The sequence below is a fragment of the Amblyraja radiata genome, chromosome 22 (genome assembly GCF_010909765.2).
Source record: "Amblyraja radiata isolate CabotCenter1 chromosome 22, sAmbRad1.1.pri, whole genome shotgun sequence".
Classification (NCBI taxonomy): domain Eukaryota; kingdom Metazoa; phylum Chordata; class Chondrichthyes; order Rajiformes; family Rajidae; genus Amblyraja; species Amblyraja radiata.
In genome coordinates this window covers 33,570,419-33,591,064 of record NC_045977.1, presented here as the reverse complement: position 1 = coordinate 33,591,064, position 20,646 = coordinate 33,570,419, and the positions used below count along the sequence as shown (strand labels likewise).

At 46.1% G+C, this 20,646-nt stretch overlaps 1 protein-coding gene across 4 annotated transcripts in view; it reads right to left on the bottom strand.

Moving 5' to 3' along the window:
* rhbdf1 (rhomboid 5 homolog 1) overlaps positions 1 to 20,344 on the bottom strand; it is a 150,769-nt gene extending 130,425 nt beyond the window's left edge. For all 4 annotated transcript variants that reach the window (XM_033040988.1, XM_033040987.1, XM_033040989.1 and 1 more), the window contains exon 1: positions 20,265 to 20,344. The gene's annotated coding sequence lies outside the window, so the exon portion shown is untranslated. The remainder of the gene's footprint in view (positions 1 to 20,264) is intronic.
* Positions 20,345 to 20,646: the final 302 nt, after the last annotated feature.

The window sequence follows — 20,646 nt, the reverse complement described above, 5'->3', positions numbered from 1 at the left end:
AAATATTCTAATTTATCCGCCAGACCAAAGAATTACCCAGCATAATGCTCAGTCCATCAGGATGCATGTTTGAGGTTAATTAGTGTTGTGTTGTTACTCTTCTGGGAATCTTTGACCACATTCAGTTCCGGTGAAACCAGGAACAAAATCAGATTGATGCTTTCGCTGAAGTGCACCTCATCAACTGCAGTGTGGTCTTGTTTAAAATTTATGGCTTTGTTAACACATCATAAATCTAAAATAGGACGCAGCTCTATAGACAGTTTTGCTTATTATTGTCATGTGTACCGAGGTACTTTGGTTTAGTTTAGAGACGGTCACGGTGGCACAGCTGTAGAGTTGCTGCCTTACAGCGAATGCAGCACCGGAGACCCGGCTTCGATCCCGACTACGGGTGCTGTCTGTACGGAGTTCGTACGTTCTCCCCGTGACCTGCATGGGTTTTCTCCGAGATAGTCTGTATCCTCTCACACTCCAAAGACATGCAGGTTTGTAGGTTAATTGGCTTGGCCCTAGTGGGTGTAGGATGGTGTTAATGTGCGGGGATCGCTAGTCGGCGCTGACCCGGTAGGCCGAAGTATCTCGAAACTAAACCAAACTAAATATACAGTGCGGAAACAGGCCCTTTGCCCCACAGAGTCCACAATGATCAGTGGTCCCCGTACGCTTGCACTACCCTACACACGAGGGACAACTTAATATTTTCATCGAAAATCAATGAACTGACAAAGCTGTACAAGTTTGGGAGCGTGGGAGGAAACTGGAGCACGCGGGGAAAGCCCAAACGATGACGGGGAGAATGGATAAACTCTGTACAGACAGCACCCGTAGTCAGGATTGAACCCGGGTCTCTGAAGCGGTGGGTAGGGCAGCAATTCTACCGCTGTGCCATCCTGAAGCTGAGAGAAGCTTTGTTGTTGCATGCTATCTGGTCAGCGGAAAGACTGCATGTGATTACGTGAATATGCCCAGATACACTATGGCATTGAAGTCACATCACTGCTAATCTGCCAAGCAGCAAACAGATTCTCTCACTGTGTAACCAGTAACATTTTGCCGTTTCAACAGTCACACAAAGAGAGCGACGAGGTCTTCATTCAATAGAATACAGACAAATAATTCCCATCTAATTAATTGTTAGTTAGATAATTATAAACTAACTGCGAACATATTTGACACATCTGCGTACATGACGTGTTAAAAATATATACTTCCATGGAGTTTCCCCCTAGTCTACAATCACACATTTCTCTCTGCAATCGTCTTCAAGTGATAAGGCGAATGAACGTGGTGATAATATTTATTACGGTGGCGCAGCGGTAGAGTTGCTGCCTTACAGTGCTTGCAGCGCCGGAGACCCAGGTTCGATCCCGACTACAGGTTCTGTCTGTACGGAGTTTGTATGTTCTCCCCGTGACAGCAAGGGTTTTCTACGAGATCTTCGGTTTCCTCCCACACTCCAATGACGTACAGGTATGTGCGTTAATTGGCTTGGTGTAGGTGTAAATTGGATAGTGTTAGAGGTCGGCAGACCGAAGGGCTCGCTTCCATGCTGTATCTCCAAGCTAAATTCAACTAAACTAACCAAGGTCAAGTTTATCTGACTGTCGGCGTCTGAGGAATCCCGACCCAAAATGTCATCAATCCGCGTTCTACCTTTTTATCTACCTTCGAGTTTTCCAGCATTTGCAGTTCCTTCTTAAAGATAATCCGGTACTCTGTTCAATCTCCACAAACCAGAATGTGTGACAGCAGATATCCAATGGTGAAAGGGAGGGTCTTGAACCCCCCCCCCCCCCCCCTCTGCGTCATTAACAATCTATGCAGTTGCCAGTATATGCGGGCTGCCAGCAGCTGCAAATGGTCTCCTGTGCAAATGCCATCATCGTTGAAAACATTAGCGACGCAGTGGTGCTAGTTTCCGACGGGAACGGTGACGGACGCCTCACACATCTCTGTCCTCCACTTCCTGCGGACTTCCGCCGCTGGAAGTATAGGATTTTTTGGTCTGTGTGTTTTATCATCATTCGCTACATTGCTATGTACGACAGTGATCGCAACTTCTACTGAAGTGCGGATGGCCGTTGGCTCGCTAGAAGCTCATCCGCCCTTAGACAGGTCTTGCCTTTGGTCCTTCTGGGGGTCCACGGCCCCCTCCTCACCTGGCAAACCAGGTTTAGTCGCCGACTATCTGACCATGGAGCAGGTAGCACGGGATTATCTGGTACCTGTAGCAGGGGGGAACGCCGCCCGACCTGACCTTTTAAGGCGGAATGCAAACAGCAACCCATCGGCAGCAAACCAGCATTCGGGAGTTTACACGTCTTTCAAACCCGAGCGAGGTAAGCCAGCGAACCTTGGTGGCCCACTACGCCCGCGGGCTGAGGATGGAGGCCACGTTACATTACTCTGAACAGACCACATTTAAAGAACTCACAGGTCTCATCATACACTGGTAGAGTTGCTGCCTTACAGCGCCAGAGACACAGGTTCGATCCTGACTATGGGTGCTGTCTGTACGGAGCTTGTAGGTTCTCCCCGTGACCTGCGTGGGTTTTCTCAGAGATCTTCGGTATCCTCCAACACTCCAAAGACGTACAGGTTTATAGGTTAATTGGCCTGGTATAAATGTAAATTGTCCCTAGTGTGTGTGGGATAGTGTTAGTGTGCGGGGATCGCTGGTCGGCGCAGACTGGGTGGACCGAAGGGCCCGTTTCCGCGCTGTGTCACTCAACTAGATAAATCTATAAAGAAATCCTAAGGACCGAGACACATCAGTACTTATGTGAGCCGTCATTAGTTTTTCTCTCCATCTGAAGATGCGACCAAATGGCCGGAGAACGAAGAAGGATGCCGAGAATGGAGAGGGGCCCCAGGGGGAGGCCTGTTGCCACATGCGGCGAGGGCAGTAGATCGGACTGTTCGGCGAACATTAGTAATCTTGTCGGTGTCAAAACGCGGTGACACTCGTGTACTGCCTAGTCGAGGTCTGCTACATGATGTTACCTGGTTGTACACAAAACAAACCAGTTCATCTACCAAGAAAGTATCATTGAATTTCTACAATTGAACACAGACAACATCTGACTCAAACACAAAGAGTCCGAGCCATACGCACCACAGAAACAGGCCCTTCGGCCCAACTCATCCATGCCGCCCATATATCATTATGAAATGAAGAAATTTGGAGAATCTAAATTCTGTTATGTGAAAACAAGATGGGTGTTAAAAAGACACCAGTGCCAAATAGAAGAAACAAAACATCTCGGGAAGTTTTCTATCTGCGACCTCACTGCAAAACTAACGTTGCAGATTTTTCTGTTCAAAACTGTTGAAGATTGGGCAGTGTGTATAATGGTTGCAAATCAAGATTCGACAGATTAAAGTCCTCGGAGCTAATTGTTGTTTTTCAAATGCCAAGTACCTTGGAAAAGCTGTTCTACAAATCTGCTGCTGCTGCTGCTGCTGCATAGGATTAGTCAGAGATGTGACGATGCCATTGCAAATGTGAGAACAGGATTCTTGTTTCATTTCCAGTTGTCTGACACACAAGTGGAAATATTTGTCATCAGAGGTTAATGCAAGTTGTTCGGCCAACTTGTGCTCTTGTTTCAGAAGCTAAGAACATTGTCCTAGGGGCGGCATGGTGGTACAGCGGTAGAATTGCTGCCTTACAGCACCTGAGACCCCGGGTTCGATACTGACCACAGGTGCTGTCTGTATGGAGTTTGTACGTTCTCCCCGTGACCAGCGTGGGTTTTCTCCGGGTTCTCCAGTTTCATCCCACACTCCAAAGACATCAAAATTTGCAGGCTAATTTGCTTGGTATAATTTTTAATTTGTCCCTAGTGTGTGTAGAACAGTGTTAGAGTGTGGGGATCGCTGGTTAGCATAGACTCAGTGGGCTGAAGGGCCCGTTTCCACACCGTATCTCTAAACTAAACATCGGAAGCTATTTTTAAGCATTAGCAAAAACCACTTGGATTAACTTTGGTTTCAGTCTATAACCTGCTGATCAATGAACAAAATAAAATGCTGAGAAATCCCATACTCATGGCAACTATCAGAACATGCAAGTCAGCATCAACAACGTTCTTTTGGATTGCTAAATACCGGTTAAATCAAAAATATCTGCAGCCCCTGAGGAAACACATTCTAACAATTATTGTTAAAGGCAGGTTTTGTTTTAAAACAGATTTTATTTCTGTTATGAGCTACAATACTAGGGTTAAAAGAAGTCTTGCTTTTCATTCATCTCTATGGCACAGACTTCCAAGTGAAAACTACATTGGAACCATTCACTTATTGAAGCCGGTTTGTTATTTGGACGTTTCTCACACACTGAAGAACTTACATTTACACATGAACAGTGTCTCAGCCATAATGTTTCATTCTCCTTCATCCAAAACACCATCGCTAAAAGAATGACATCTATGGCAAACGTACATTGGACAACAAAGATCACCTTCAAAACTTTCTCTGAAAACGTTGCTGGAAGAACAAAAAGGATGCAAGTGTGACTTTCAAGGGGGAGATTTCCAAAAGAAAGTGGAGTAAAATTATGAAGTTTAGTTTAGAAATACAGTGTAGAAACAGGCCCTTCGGCCCAACGATTCCGCGCCGACCCATGATCACCCGTACACTAGTTCTATCCTACACACAATAGGGGCAATTTACAGAAGCTAATTAACCTGCACGCCTTCGGAATGTGGGAGGAAACCAGAGCACCTGGAGAAAACCCACGCGATCACAGGGAGAACGTTCAAACTCCGTGCAGACAGCACCCAAATTCAGGATCGAACCCAGGCCCCTGGAGCTGCGGCAGCAACTCTATCCCTGCACCACACCAAATTATATTAACTCTAATCAGAATTGCAATTGAAGATATTAAACTTGAATTCACCATGTACTTTCCTACCAGCCAAGAGTCGTCAGATGGTCATGTAGTTCCCTCAATTATCCATTCTTCGGAATTCATCCAGAATTCAAGCCAACCTCACAAAGTTACAGATAATTCAGTTATACTCCCAAACAAAACTTGCTTGCACTTCCTACTGAACGCATGCTTGCACACTGCCAACTGGTGACTGATGCAGGAGACAAACTCGATGTGCTTAAACAGCCTTCTCCTTGCCTACCACCATCTTTTACCTCAGTATCACCTCATCTTTAAAAGTTAATTTGATGGTCTTGCTCAAACTTTGGTTGGTCCGTGTAGGACTTAACATCAGATGCTGGATTGCATCGAAGATGGGCACAAAATACTGGAGCAACTGAGCGGGACAGGCAGCAGGTCTGGAGAGAAGGAAGAGGTGACGTTTCGGGTTGTTACCTTTGGCTGATCTGTATAGTTTCACTTCCACAGTTTCAGATTTCCATCAATCATGATTTTCTCTAGGCCCGTGCGGTGTGATGAGTCATTGGCTTTCTGATTCAGTGATCCTGCACTTTGCAAACCCTTTAAAATCTGCAACTGGGAACAGTCAGCTGATACATTCACTGTGACTCAGTGCATCCTGTGTGGGATTGAACAGTCAAACTGATTTTAAAAATGACTGAAATCCAAAACAATAGACAATAGGTGCAGGAGTAGGCCATTCGGCCCTTCGAGCCAGCACCGCCATTCAATGTGATCATGGCTGATCATCCCCAATCAGTACCCCGTTCCTGCCTTCTCCCCATATCCCCTGACTCCGCTATTTTCAAGAGCCCAATCTAGCTCTCTCTTGAAAGCATCCAGAGAACCCGCCTCCACCGCCCTCTGAGGCAGAGAATTCCACAGACTCACCACTCTCTGTGAGAAAAAGTGTTTCCTCCTCTCCATTCTAAATGGCTTGCGGCTTATTCTTAAACTGTGGCCCCTGGTTCTGGACTCCCCCAACATCGGGAACATGTTTCCTGCCTCTGGCGTGTCCAAACCCTTAACAATCTTATATGTTTCAATGAGATATCCTCTCATCCTTCTAAACTCCAGAGTGTACAAGCTCCATTCTCTCAGCATATGACAGTCCCACCATCCCGGGAATTAGCCTTGAAAACCTACGCTGCACTCCCTCAATAGCAAGAATGTCCTTCCTCAAATTAGGGGACCAAAACTGCACACAATACTCCAGGTGTGGTCTCACTAGGGCCCTGTACAACTGCAGAAGGACCTCTTTGCTCCTATATTCGATTCCTCTTGTTATAAAGGCCAACATGCCATTCGCTTCCTTAAAGGCCAACATGCCATTCGCTTTCTTTAAGAACAAAGTGTTGAAAATACTCGGGTTAGGCAGCATCTGTGGAGAGAGAAACGGACTTAACTTTTCAGGTAATTGGCTCTTAAAGGGCCTGTCCCACGTAGGCGATTTTTTAGGCGACTAGATTGTCGCCACATGGTCGCCGGGGAGTCGCTTGTATGGTCGTGAGTAGTCTCCTCAGTCGCCCAAAGAGTCGTAGTGTTTTTCTGGTCACCACTAGATTTTTGTAGATTAACCCTTATTAACCCATGCCATCTATAATCTCCACTACACATACGTGCATGTCACCCTTTACATGGTATTACGGTACTACACAGCTTTACACTAGCCAGGTCAGCCAGCTCGCTCTCTCTCTCTCTCTCAAGCTAGTGGAGCGAGATGAGAATGGCAGGCTGGCTGTTTGAATGCTCCTGTTTGCCCGTGGAATAAACATTGATCTTCACTATGTGTGTCGCTCTGGATCATTCATAAACTATTTTGAAATGTTTAAAATTTTTCAGTGACAGTCGGCGACCATGGGCTGGTCGTAGCTTGTCTTCTCCTGATGTAGGTGCTGTCGCAGGTTGTCGCCAGGATGGCGTAGGTTGCCGCCGGTGCCGACTTTGGTGAATTCCATTGTCGTAGTCACCTAAGTGGGACAGACCCATAACCAATCGTCGGTTCATCGGCAACTTGCACCAACTACGACAGTCGCCTAAAATTTTTTTTTTTTAATTGCCTAGTGGGACAGGCCCTTTAGGTGACTCTTCCCAAGCACAGATTAAAACAAAGAGCTTGCAAATTACAAGACCACTACATCTGAAAGACAATGACTCCGCGAAAAACACAGGCAAAAAAAATTGCATTGAATGAAATCTGAAATTGCAGAAGTGAAAATGTGCAGATCAGCAAACATTTGAACAGAACAAGCAAATTAGGTTTAAAAAGCATTTCAGCAACTTTTAATAAACGTCTAATGGAGTCACCTCCATGTGGTGTGACTACTGATACTCCATAGCTCTCTCAACACAGGGCAAATTTTAGATCATTGCTAACCACATTAAAACGACATTCTGCAGAGTTGGTTAAAAGCTATATTCTCCCCTCTCCTATCGGGCAAGAGGTACCGAAGTGTGAAAACGCACACCTTCTGATTCAGGACCGAAGTGTGAAAACGCACACCTTCAGATTCAGGGACAGTTTCTGCCCAGCTGTTATCAGGCAACTGAACCATCCTATCACCAACTAGGGAGTGGGGCTGAGCTACCATCTACCTCATTGGAGACCCTCAGCCTTTCTTTAAATGGTCTTTATCTTGTGCAAAATGTTATCCCCTTTATCCTGTATCTGTACACTGTGGACAGCTTGAGTGTAATCATGTATAGTCTCTCTGCTGGCTGGATAGCACGCAACGAAGAATCTTTTCACTTCTCCCCTCTGGGGAGAAGGCAGGAAAATGGGGTTGGGAAGCAGAGATCAGACATGATTGAATGGCAGGGTCGACTCAATGGGCCGAATGGCCTAATTCTACTCCCATTACTTGTGAACTTTTGTGAAGATGGTCGACAGAGTCAAGGAAGTGTGGGCATTGATTGGAAAGCAAGGGAGCCAGCATCTAATCCCACTGCAAACCCTTCTGCACAAACACACCCTACTAGTACCCAATGAGGCATTTCAAATGGGGTATTACGTTTGACTTCAGAACCAGAGGTCACCTCGGTTGTGGAGGCAACTTCTGTTCAACAGCTAACACAGAATGAAAGGTCCTTCTTAACCTCGCTACATAACATACCAAGCAGGATGAAACAGCATTCCTTGACATTAAGGCATAATGATCTTATGATTGAGGCATTCAATCCGTTCGGGTACAATATAATGCCCGATCACGGCAATGGGTTAACATACCATAGCAACAATCATGCACAAGTCATAGCTGCCATGGCTCCCTGTCAATTGGCTAATGAGTACATTGAATTGTAAAACTAAATTGAAAGCCAAGGAATAGTTTAATAAATGATGGTCTACTCTTAATTCAAGGCCAGACTGTAAATTATTTCTCTGACTTTGGTTCAAACATCCATCCCCACACCTGCGCCACCCTTCCCCTCATTTCTGAAGACCATGACCTGCAAAGGTGGAACCAATCCAGTTGGAGGTCTTTGAAGATAGTGTGCACAGACTCCTCCACAAAGGGTGGCGGGTGTATGGAACAAGCTGCCAGAGGAGGCAGTTGAGGCTGCGACTATCCCGACGTTTAAGAAACAGTTAGACGAGTACATGGATAGGACAGGTTTGGAGGGACATGGGCCAAACACAGGCAGGTGGGATTAAGTTCGTAAGTTTATTGGCCAAGTATTCACATACAAGGAATTTGCCTAGAATCCGCCCACAAGTAACAACATGACATATACAGTGACAGTTACGAGTGACTCAGAAAAAAATAAACATTAATAATGATAAGACATTAATGATAAAACACCACTGATCAAGCATGTGAACCAACAAAATATCAGACCAAAGAGAGGCTACAGATTTTTGGCTGTTGAGTAGAGCAACTACTCGTGGATAAAAATCGTGGATAGTGTAGCTAGTTGGCTGGAGTGGGCAAGTTGGACCGAAGGGCCCGTTTCCACGCTGTAAGACTATATGACTCTGTGCCTAGAGCAAAAACAGCGTTGGAGGAACTCAGCATGGACATCTGAATAAGGGTCCTGACCGGAATTGCCATCTGTCCTTTTTCCTCTATAGATGCTGCCCAACCTGCCGAGTTCCTCCAGCAAAATTTTCTCTAGATTCCAGCAGCTGCAGTCTCCAGTGTCTCATCTACTCTCTCATCTGGGTCTCACTTTGGAACCTTCAGTCTGAAGGGTCTCGACCCAAAACGTCACCCATTCCTTCTCTCCAGAGGTGATGCCCGAGTCATTCCAGCATTTTGTGTCTATTTTTGGCACCTTCTGCTAACTCACCTCTGATATTTTCATTTCCTTTATTGGTTAGTCATGCATTTATGCAAGTCAAATAAGAAGTGCTTAGTAGTTAAATGTGTGCAGTGATATTTAGGGAAATGCAACGTCCCGTGGTCAGTGCAGGCTTAGTGATTCACAGTGGACAACGCGAGCACCATCGTTAACCGTCTCATTCCTGGATTGGAAGCAGAGAAAAGGCTTCGTTGGGAGGTGTGAAAATGACATTCGACATCAAAATCATTTGATTATAATCAAAGGTTTAGTTGGAATTACGAGAACAAGAATATGGTTCCAGGAAGTAAAGTAGCCTAGTCTACACTGAGTCTCACCACTGTAAAGTTCAGTTTAATTTATTTTATAGTCACATGTACCGAGCTAATGTGAAAAGCTTTTGTTGTGTGCTAACCAGTCAACGGAAAGACAATACATGGTCACAATTGAGCCACGATCGAGAGGCAGCAGAGAGCACTGAATGCAGTAAAAGAGTTTTAGTTTTAGAGATCCAGGGTGGAAACCGGCCCTCTGGCCCACTGAGTCAAAAGCTGACCAGCGATCATCTGAACACGAGGGACAATTTACAGATGCCATTTAACCGACACACTTGTACGTCTTTGGAAAAATGGGAGGAAACCGGAGCAAACCCACGCAGTCGCAGATAGAGCATACAAACTCCGTACAGACAGCACCCACAGTCAGGATCGAACCTGGATCTCATGCTGCAAGGCAGCAACTCCACCGCAGCACCACTGTGCCGCCCAAGTTTTGAATTGTTGGCTCCGACTTCCAACAACGGGTTCAAACTGGAACATTTTGGTCTGCCGTCCGCTCCAGCGTATTACAATCTTTGAAATCTCAGCTTTGACGGCAGTTCTGTGCATTAAAAAATATATATTCTGGCAGACAATGACAATTCCACTTCACTCAAACTGTTGCAAGTCGTTTCCAACTGAGTAATAAAACAATCATAAAATCCTCGAGAGCTACAAGGTGCCATTTCAAATGAAAAAGTACAGAAGCTGCCTTGGGTGCGACTCGATAGTGAAGGGTCAGAAAACAACTTAATCAAGCTCAACAAGTTGGAACATGCAGAGTTTTGTTTTTAAAAGAATGAACATCTTCAGCTATTTTTTTTTTTTTTTTAACAGAGAGATTAAGACCGAGCAGATCTGGCGAGGACTGCTTGATTAAAGTCACTGGCCAAGTGAAATCATCTTTGAAGCCAAGTGCACTGAGATTGGCACAAAGGACTTGGACAAGCCAGACAAAAACTGAATATTTTCCTTCAAAAGACGAAAGTCTTTTGAAGGAAAATATACTGTTTTCGCCTGCCTTGTCCAATTAATTCTATGGAAAGCATTGAGATGGTAAAACTGTATCTGCATGATATTATAGTATTGCTAATTCCCCAAATTGTGTCATATGGTGATAAATTATTACACATCAAGGGTCCTCATGCCCCAATTTTGAACACTGTCCAAGAGGGATTGTTGGACCAAGGTGGTGCAGCGGTAGAGTTGATGCCTTAAGGGCCTGTCCCACGAGCATGCGACTGCATGAGGCAAGCACGACCTAGCGTGGTCGCTTGAGCCGTACGGCCTCGCGGGGCCGGTCGCACTTCAATCGCCGGAGCCGTATGGAGTTGTGCGAAGCTGGTCCCGACATCGCGCGGGGCTCCGAAAAACTGACACTGTCCAACAGTTCCACGCGGCAACGGCCTGCCTGCCGGCCCGCCATACGTCACGCGCGGACTTCGTTCGAACTTCACGTCAACTCGTACGGGGATCACTCGACCTCCGCGCGGGCCCCCGCTTCTGGTTTGGTCGCGCTCGTCGCATGCTGGTGGGACAGGCCCTTAACAGCGCCAGAGACATGGGTTCATGCTGACTACGGGTGCTGTCTGTACAGAGTTTGTACGTTCTCCCCGTGACCGCGTGGGATCTTCCCGGGTGCCCCAGTTTCCTCCCACCAACGTACAGGTTTGTAGGTCAATCTGGCTTTGGTAAAAATTGTAAATTGTCCCAAATGTGGAGGATAGCACGGGTGAACGGGGACCGCTGGCTGGCGCAGACTCGGTGGGACGAAGGGACCCGTTTCCGTACTGAGTCTCCAAAATGATCTAAATTGGTTAGCACACTCAAGGACACAAAGTGCTGGAGTAACTCAGCAGATCGGGCAGCAGCTCTGGAGAACATGGGTGGGTGACCTTTCAGGTCATTGGGTTGTGTTTAAAAACCCAGAACAAATGGAATTGTTCATCTGGCCATTCTGGTTGTGCAATATCTTAAGGCCGTGGCAGATGTTAGCACCATTTTGTAACACCCTCAGTAGGTTTCCTTGAGGACAGCACTGTACTCTCTAGAGTTTAGAAGGTTGAGGGGGAACCTCATTGAAACTTACAGAATAATGAAAGGCATGGATGGAGCGGATGCGGAGAGGATGTTTCCACTGGGTGGGAGAGTCCAGGACCACAGGTCATAGCCTCAGAATTAAAGGGTGCTCTTTTAGAAAGGAGGCAAGGAGGAACTCCTTTATCATGTATATGTCCATTGTGGATGGCTTGATTGCTATCATGCAAGAGTCTTTCCACTGACTGGCTAACACGCAACAAAAGCTTTTCACCATCTCGGTAAATGTGACAATGAGCTATACTGCTGGCACAATCGAGCTATATGTTGACATCCAAAAGTGCCTGCCCGTCCTGGGTTGAGTTCCGTGTTTGCTCCCTGTCCAAGTCTCTCTCCGAGTTGTTTCCATTTGATGAGGCTTGGTCTCAAGTAAAGTATTCTGGCCAAGGTTACACCTGAACCAACTGAAACCTCGTGTGAGGATGTCTAGGAAGGAACTGCAGATGCTGGTTTAAACCGAAGATGGACACAAAATCCTGGAGTGACTCAGCAGGACAGGCAGCACCCCTGGAGAGAAGGAATGGGTGAAGTTTTGGGTCGAGACCCTTGTTCAGACATCGAAGATGTCTACATGCTCTTGGAGAAGGCTGGAGATGGCACAGAGCCAATTTCCACTGTCAGGACTATCCTCGAGATTTTGCAGATGTACCAAGAGAAACCTGACTGGTAAATAGGAGATAAGCATTAACTGTTGGAGTAACTCAGCGGGTCAGGCAGCATCTCTGGAGGAAAGGAATAGGTGATGTTTCGGGTCAGGTCTCTTCAGACTGAGAGTAAGGGGTGAGACTGTGAACATAGAGAAGGTGCATAGTACAAGTGAATGAAAGTTACTCAGATAGAAATGATGATCAAATTAAGTTGGAGCCCACAATGGTCTATTGTTGGCTGTGGAGTGGATGAAAACAAGTTATACAGACTGTGAAATTCAACAGAACAACAGTGAAACTAGTACAGCAACTGGGGTGGGGGAGGGATGGAGAGAGAGGGGATGAAAGAACTACTTGAAGTTAGAGAAGTCAATGCCCAGACTGCTGGGCTGTAGGCTACCCAAGCGAAATATGAGGTGCTGTTCCTCCAAATTGCGTTTGGCCTCACTCTGACAATGGAGGTGGCCCAGGACAAAAAAAGTCAATATGTGAACGAGAAGGGGAGTTAAAAGATTTGGCAACTGGGAGATCGCAAAGGTCAAGGCAGACCGAGTGAGGTAATTGGGACTTTAGGAATCAGCAATGTGACCATGAAGCTTGTGTGAAGTTCATGAGATATCTTTGTACACAGAATGAGTTCCTAATCGAAGCAGATCGGATCAGTCTGAAGAAGGATCTCAACCCGAAACGTCACACATTCCTTTTCTCCAGAGATGCTGCCTGCCCCGCTGAGTTACTCCAGCATTTTGTGTCCATCTTCGATGTAAACCAGCATCTGCAGTTCTTTCCTACACTCCTATTCGAAGTATTTGGATTTGCTGAACCTGATTTTGTTCCCATTCTGGAGCGAGGGAGGGAGTAGATAAAGCAGAGCTCGGCTGATGGCTAAGTTAGTCTATTTAAAATAGTTGGTGCCCATGTCCTTCTGGAGTCCTAGTCACAGGTTTACCTCCCACCTCCGTTTAAGACATTCTTCTAAAACCCGCTTTATCGATCATTGCGTCTGCTTTTGGTCGATTTGCAGTAGCACAATAAGGTATGTGATGCATGCAAGTTGCAGCTTGTGTTCACCTGCTCCCCAGTGCCAGCTGAGCTCGATCAGCTCCCAATTATGTACAGCCACAATCTGACAGATTCTAGATCTTTAATAGGCCTCTATCTTGTATCTATTCTGCACAGCCATGCAATCTTCAGAGATACCTGCGACTCTTGTGGACGGTCTCTGTGTATCTACTATTCCTACACTCTTGTACTTAAATATGATTGTGCTTCTGGAATGCAAGTTTTTTTTTTTTTTAACTGAGCTGTACACATAAGAGGAACACAACCTGTGTATATGTGGCAATAAAGTACCTTTGAAATGGTTAGAGGGTTTATCGCTTGATGTAGCACAAATGGGTCACCTTCCAAGGAGGAAAGCAGCCTTGAAGCACTTTGTGTGGAATGGTACGCACATTTCCTGGGCTAAATGTTGGGGGTGGAACTTTCTGCAAGCCTGCCTTGTCCCTTCCAGCATCCTTCCGGGCCTACAACTGGTTCAGTGTTATCTCCTCCCCTTCATCTAACCACAACTGTGCTCCAAAATACTTTTGCAACTAAAAACCAGTTAAGACGTGTACAGCCTTCGCTCCGAAATAGAAACATAGAAAATAGGTGCAGGAGTAGGCCATTCGGCCCTTCGAGCCAGTTCATCATCCAACTCAGTATCCTCTACCTGCCTTCTCTCCATACCCCCTTATCCCTTTAGCCACAAGGGCCACATCTAACTCCCTCTTAAATATAGCCAATGAACTGGCCTCAACTACCTTCTGTGGCAGAGAATTCCAGAGATTCACCACTCTGTGTGAAAAATGTTTTCCTCATCTCGGTCCTAAAAGATCCTTAAACTGTGACCCCTTGTTCTGGACTTCCCCAACACCGGGAACAATCTTCCTGCATCTAGTCTGTCCAACCCCTTAAGAATTTTGTAAGTTTCTATAAGATCCCCCCCTCAATCTTCTAAATTCTAGCGAGCACAAGCCGAGTCTATCCACTATCAGAAATAGACCTCGGTAAAGCACAATGTCGGAGAAGCAACAGAAATGAGCGTGGAAGTAGAAAGGCAGAGCAACAAGATGAAGCCACAGCAAGTTGGCTGGCCTCCGGATTTCCCCTCGTTTCGGGAGCAGATGAGAAAGTGGCATAACGTAAAACTGGTGCGGACAGGTAGACACAAATATTTGGAGTAAGTCAGTGGGTCGGCCAGCATCTCTGGAGAAAAGGATTTGGGGATTATCGGGTCCAGACCCTCCTGTGCACAGGTGATCGATGGTCGGTGTGAACTCGGTGGGCTGGAGGGCCGGGTTTCCTTGCTGTAACTTTCAACCATTCAATCAAAGGATCCTCTCAAGGTTTCTCATGGGTCAAAACAACTTTGTTTACTCGGTGCGAGGATTTTGATTGCACGGGAGATGTCATCAGTCAAACTGTAATTTTCTTCTCACAGCTATATTATCCACCAATATATATATATACACATACATTTTGGCAGTTCTATATATATATATATACATATATATATAGAACTGCCAAAATCTCATGATGTGGGTCAATTGTGGGACGTAGAGGCACTGAAACCTTAATTTACATCTTCTAGTACTTGTTGTAGGAAGGAACTGAAGATGAACACAAATATTTGGAGTAATTCAGCAGGACAGGCAGCATCTCTGGATAGAAGGAATGGGTGACGTTTCGGGCCGAGACCCTTTGGGTCTCGGCCCGAAACGTCACCCATTCCTTCGCTCCATAGAACGCTGCCTCACCCGCTGAATTTCTCCAGCGTTTTGTCTACCTCCTCCGAGTTACTCCAGCAATTTTGTGTCACACATCCAAGTCTCTCTTCATGTACTTGTTCCTGTGGCTGAAGATAATGGTACCCTTCACTTTCACCACCCTGGATCCTTCATTATGCACGCATACCAACGATTACATCATCTCACTCTCACGTGCCTATTACGGGACCCTCAATCACGACATGCCTCGGAATATTGACTTCAATCCATGGAAAATGAAGAAGCATGGCATGGTTCTCTTAAATGCAAGGACACCTTGTTCTGTTCGAAATCCTTCCAGCTAGAAGCCAGCACTGTGTTATTACACCCATAGCTGCACCCCCCCCCCCCCCACCCTAAATACTCTTTAAATGGAAACCAATTAGCCCTTGGTATTCATGAGCTGTTCAGGATGCCAGAGGGGAAATTTTGTGGGGAAAAAAAGCTTTAACGATGACACTCAGGGAAAGATTGGAGCATTCCACTCTGACTAACACATGAGACATGTTGTTCCTAAGTGCCCAGCCTTCTGCCGGTCGCTTGTGTCTATAATGGAGAGAGTAGCAAAATGCTGGAGCATTTCTGGAGAAAGGGAAGAGGTGATGATGTTTTGGGTTGAGACCCTTCATCAGCTTGAGAGTCAGGGGAGAGGGAAACTAGAGGTGTGGATAGGCGCAAACAAAAAAAGGGGGGGGGAGGGATGGAGAGAGAGGGGATGCAGTGGGTTACTTGAAATTAGATAAATAATTCTTCATACCGCTGGGTTGTAAGCTGCCCAAGTGGAGGGACCGAGGTGCTGTTCCTCCAATGTGTGTTTGGCCTCTGACAGTGGAGGAGGCCCAGGCCAGAAAGGTCAGAATGGGACGAGGAATTGATATTTGGCAACCGGGAGATCACGGTTGCCTACAAACTTCATTTTCAAAGAAAGCTTTCATCATGGATCTCTTGGAAGATGAGACTTTAAGACTGATACATAAATCAGAAAGATTTAGAGGGATCTGGGCCAATCCGAGGCAAATGGGCCTAGCTCAGCTATAACACCTGGTTGGCATGGACATAATGCTTCATGCAAGGTAAATGCCAGTAACATCCGATTAAAAACAGTAGCTCAGGACTGCTCTCTAGTTGTTTGAGTTTGAGTTATTGCCACGTGTACAGAGGTACAGTGAAAAGCTTTTGTTGTGCGCTAACCAGTCAGCAGAAAGACAATACATGATTACAATCCACAGTTTACAGATACATGATGCAGGGAATAACATGAATAACGTTTAGTGCAAGATAAAGCCAGCAAAGTCCAATCAAAGATAGTCCGAGGGTCTCCAATGAGTTAGATTGTCGTTCAGGTCTGCTCTCTGGTTGTGGTAGGATGGTTCAGTTGCCTGATAACAACTGGGAAGAAACTGTCCCTGAATCTGGAGGTGTGCATTTACACACTTCAATAGGGCAAGATACTCAGTAAAAAGGTGGGCAGCAAACAATCAGAAAGCATTGAGCATTGTTCCCAGCACAGGCTTCATGTACTGACAGAGTCAGGGTTCCAGCCACTTGGGGCAACAGGTAAGGTAGGGGTGCCCTGTGTGCGGGTAAGAGACTTTATCCAGGGTCACCATCAGGCTGAAGGCCGATGGTATTATGTTCTACCATCTAAAATGAGGTGAAGGTGGATAACATCACCCCTCAGCTTCTTATATGCCATCTCTCATGGAAACCACTGCCCTCCATTCCAGGTACCAATCCCAGTGTGGACATCAGATCCACTGCAGTCTGTATCTGGACAATATTGTGTAAAAGTCTCCAGGCTGGGCTGGGGGGCAGCTGTCCCTTCATTTAGCAGGGGAACAACAAAAAATAAATAAATGGGCAGCACAGTGGCAGAGTTGCTGCCTTACAGCAGCAGAGACCCTCATTTGTTCCTGACTATGTCTGTATGGAGTTTGTACATTCTCCCTGTGACCCCGTGGGTTTTCGCCGGGTGCTCCGGTTTCCTCCCACATCCCAAAGACATGCAGGTTTGTAGGTTAATTGGCTTCTGTAAATTATCCCCTGTGTGTGGGGTAGAATTAGTGTACGGGTGATCGCTGGTCAGAACTGACTCCATGGACACCATCTCCAAACTAATGTAGAAACTAGGAAATATGCAGATGCTGGTTAATACACAAAAGGACACACAGCGTTGGAGTCGCTAAGTAGGTCAGGCAGCATGTCTGAAGGTCATATGGAATAGGAGTAGAATTAGGCCATTCGGCCCACCAAGTCCACGCCACCATTCAATCATGGCTGATCTATCTCTCCCTCCTAACCCCATTCTCCTGCCTTCTCCCCATAACCTCTGACACCTGTACTAATGAAGAATCTATCTATCTCTCTCTGCCTTAAAGATATGCACTGACTTGGACTCCATGAAGAACATGGATAAGCGATGCTTTGGGTCGTGACCCTTCTTCAGAGCTCAGAATAGTCATTATCTTCGGTAAAATCTGATAGTTGCTGCTCAGAAAGGCCATTCTGGTGCATTGCTCATCAACTTGCAGTTTGCTTCATTTGGCAGGATTATGTTGCTTACTTTTACACCACGCTGTGTTGACTGCGAGAAATCAAACCCCTGCATTTTGCCCTTTGGCCCAGAATAGAATCTTCTCAACCTGCAGTCACTGGCAGCTCTTTTTTTTACATAAAAAAAAGGCAGGCTGGCTTGAGTCAGCATTTCAACAAAGGTCTGCCAGGCTGTCCAAAAGCAGATACAACCAATTATTGCCAGTGACCTTGACAGAACTGGCGAATGCAGTGCTAGTGACCACTGTAATGGCAGGCTTTCATTAATTATGAAGATAGACACACAATGCTGGAGCATCTGTGCGGGTCAGGCAGCATCTCTGGAGAAAAGGAATGGGTGACGTTTCGGGTCGAGGCCCTGCTTCAGACAGAGAGGCAGGGGAGAGGGAGATTGGAGACATGTGGAAGGGTGCAGTGTGAACACCACAGATCAAAGCAGATGATGTTCAAGGAAATGTAGAGTGGTTCATTGTTAGCCGAGGGGAAGGTGAGCGTTGGACGGCACTGGGCCTGTACTCGATGGAATTTAGAAGAATGAGGGGGGACCTCATTGAAACGTACAGAATAGTGAAAGGCTTGGATCGAGTGGATGTGGAGAGGATGTTTCCACTAGTGGGAGAGTCGAGGACGAGAGGTCATAGCCACAGAACTAAAGGACGTTCCTTTAGGAAGGAGATGAGGAATTTTAGTCAGAGGGTGGAATTCTTTGCCACAGCAGGCTGTGGAGGTCAAGTCAGTGGACATATCGAAGGCAGAGATAGATAGATTTTTGATTAGTTCAGGTGTCAGAGGTTATGGGGAGAAGGCAGGAGTATGGGGTTAGGAAGGAGAGATAGATCAGCCATGATTAAATGGCAGAGTAGACTTGATGGGCCGAATAGCCTAATTCTACTCCTAGAACTCATGAACTACCAGGATGTCCAGGGCTTGCTTACTCATGTATTAGAATATAGAAATAATGAAAATGACGCCTAATTCTGCAACCATCACTTATGATCTTATGACCAGCAATGCTTGCTGCTTGTTACTGTAGACATTCAATGTCCCTGTTTGCATTCATTTGTAATCCGCCCCACTTGACTTTGCCATCCGAGAGGCAGATTCCGATCGGCATTTGACAGCTGAACAATTTTTGGAATATTTTCTATGGCGGGTCAGCAGACATTATGAACACCATGTTGTGAAACATGTACCATAAAATGAAAACATTGCATTCATCCTCCTCGTAAGTCTTTCACAGAAAGACAGAGGCCCCACCTGCCCCTCCAGGGCATTTTACCCAAAGACACTCGAGTTGCTTCCAGCGTTGCCGCTGCCTGCAGTGACATTTCAGCAAAGTTTATCAAAACACAGGTCTAGTCAGTGTCTCGATTTACATTTGTGGGACCGTGTGGACAAATACGTCCACAATAATCTGCAAGAGTTGTACAGGGACTCAGCTGGTGCCTCACAGCACCAGAGATGCCAAGAGTCAAAAGTGTTTTATTGTCATATGTCCCAGATAGAACAATGAAATTCACAGCACCAGAGACCCAGGTTCAATATTGACCTCGGGTGCTGTCTGTGTGGTGTCTGCATGTCCTCCCTGTGACTGCATGGGTTCCTCCAACATCCCACAGACTGGCCTCTAAAATCGCCCCCAGTGTGTGGGGAGTAGTATGACAGAACTAGAATGAATGGCCGATCGATGTTCTGTGTTGGCTCGTTGGGCAGAAAGGACGGTTTCCGTGCTAAGTCTCTAAACTAACCAAAGTTTCTTGGACAAAGCTTTTGCCAAAACAAAAGCTGGGATTCATCCCGATCTTGATGATCCAGATCCTAAGCCCCGCATTCCCACTGTCTACTTGGCAGCTGTGAATCCAGCCCTTCTGTAGGCTTGCGAAACGCAGGTTACCAGGAGCATTCAATTCCAGGCACAGCAGGGGTGCAAACAAGCCTGTGTACGCGACATCTTCCCAAACTACGCAAGATACAAAGAACTACAGATATTGGAATCGTGAGTAAAACATAAAAATACTGGAGTAACTCAGCAGGTCAGGTAGCATCTTTGGAGGGAATGCATTTAGGTCAGGACACTTCTTCAGAATCGCCTACCCATTCACTCCAGAGATGCTGAAACAAGGAACTGCAGGTATTGGTTTAGTTTAGAGATACAGTGCAGAAACAGGCTCTTCAGCCCATTGTGTCCACGTTGTCCCACGATCCCCGGACATTAAGACTATCCTGCACACACTAGGGACAATTTACAACTTTACCAAGTCAATTAAGCCGCAAACCTGTACGTCTTTGGAGTGTGTGGGAGGAAACCGGAGCACCCGGAGAAAACCCACGAAGGTCACAAGGAGAACATACAAACTTCGTACAAACAAGCACCCGTGGTCAGGATCCAACCTGGGTCTCTGGCGCTGTAAGGCAGCAATTCTGCCGCTGCTCCACCATGCCGCTCCATGGCTGATCAAGATCCCGCTATAACTATCTCCACCATCTCTACAATACCACTTATTTAGTGGCATCTACAAACTCACCAACCATGCCTTGTACATTCTCTTCCAAACCATTGATATATTTGGCAACAGCAATGGGCCCAGCGCTGATCTGAGGCACACCTCTAAGCACAGGCCTCCAGTCTGAGAAACTATTTTCCACCACCACCTGTGGGTCATACCTGTATAATTTCTCAAAGGGATTTGCTTGCGTCCAGCGAAGTCGTCCAACACAGCGTCACGTCACATCTGCATTTCAATTCTGAAAGAGAACGCAAATACAACAACATATAATTATCTTCAAGGAAGACACCGGCTCATGAAGCACAATAATGCGTTTGCAAAAAGACAACTTCATTTTCAGTTCCAAATTGGCTGCATCTCTAAAAACTGGATAGACTCGGCTTGTACACGCTAGAATTTAGAAGATTGAGGGGGGATCTTATAGAAACGTACAAAATTCTTAAGGGGTTGGACAGGCTAGATGCAGGAAGATTGTTCCCGATGTTGGGGAAGTCCAGAACAAGGGGTCACAGTTTAAGGATAAGGGGGAAATCTTTTAGG